This window comes from Dipodomys ordii, unplaced genomic scaffold (assembly GCF_000151885.1).
Source record: "Dipodomys ordii isolate 6190 unplaced genomic scaffold, Dord_2.0 Scaffold53, whole genome shotgun sequence".
Lineage (NCBI taxonomy): Eukaryota > Metazoa > Chordata > Mammalia > Rodentia > Heteromyidae > Dipodomys > Dipodomys ordii.
Window position 1 is genome coordinate 1,970,556 of NW_012267269.1, and position 1,332 is coordinate 1,971,887.

The following is a 1,332-nucleotide window of genomic DNA, read 5'->3' on the forward strand; positions in this document are numbered from 1 at the left end:
TGGGCGCTGTCCCTCAGCTCTTCAGCTCAAGGCTAGCGCTCTACCACTTGAGCCACAGCGCCACTTCCGGCTTTTTTCTTATGTGGTGCTGAGGAATAGAACCCAGGGCCTCAGGCATGCAAGGCAAGCACTCTACCACTGAGCCACCTTCCCAGCCCCCCTCCCTCCACCTTTGTACCACCCTTACCCTATAAAAAGATTATGTGTAATTTTAAGCATATTTTGGAGAAAGGCTTTCCTAAGTTCTCACACTAAGTTAGGTTTACTATTCTTTGTTCCCATAACATCCTAATTTCCCCTATAAATCACACTTGTATTTTGATTGTGGGATTATCTGCTGACTGTTTCCTTCTTTTAAAAAAATATTTGTTATTGTTATTATAGAGATGATGTACAATTACATGTCAGGTAATGAGTACATTCCTCTTTGTACAGTGTCTTCTGTTCCCTCATTCTCTCCCCGTCCCTCCTTCCCATCTCCACCTATGAATTGTATAGTTCACTTTCACCAGTGTCTAGTGAGCTCCACTGCTGCAATTTTCACCCTTTTCCCTTGACTTCTGTATCTTCCCCCCAACCATCCTGGAGATATACATGTGAATACACTATAAATAAGGAAAAGAAGATAGAAATATAAAAAACTAAAAATATAGAAAAAAGGTCTCGTTTCCATATCTTGGAGTTCATTTTGACATATATATATACATATATATATATATATATATATAGTATTTTATGTTAATACAAAGAGGCTTGTAGGTATTGCACTTTTGTGTTTCTCTCTTAATAATCTCCTCTTTTGATCTCACTGTGTGTGAATATCTAGAATCCTGTATAATTTAGCATTTAGTGTATAATTTAGTGTATTTTAGATCGATTTGTGCATGTTAGAGAGGACATGGACCCTTAGCTTAGCTTACCTCACTTAACATGATTTGTTCGCGTTCCACCCATTTCCCTACAAATGACAGTATTTTCTTCTTTCTAATGGATGTGTATAAATCCATTGTGTATAGGTGCACATTTTTTGGATCCACTCATCTATTGTGGGGCATGTGGGCTGTTTTCATATCTTGGCTATTGTGAATAGTGTGGCAATGTACATGAGTGTGAAGGTATCTTTATCATATTCTGGTTCATGATGTTCAAGGTAGATGCCCAGGAATGGTAAAAGTCTTCTTTTTTATTTTTTATTTTTTTTGCCAGTCGTGGGGCCTGAACTCTGGTCCTGGGCACTGTCCCTCAACTCTTCAGCTCAAAGCTAGCGCTCTACCACTTGAGCCACAGTACCACTTCTGGCTTTTTCTGTTTATGTGGTGCTGAGGAATCGAA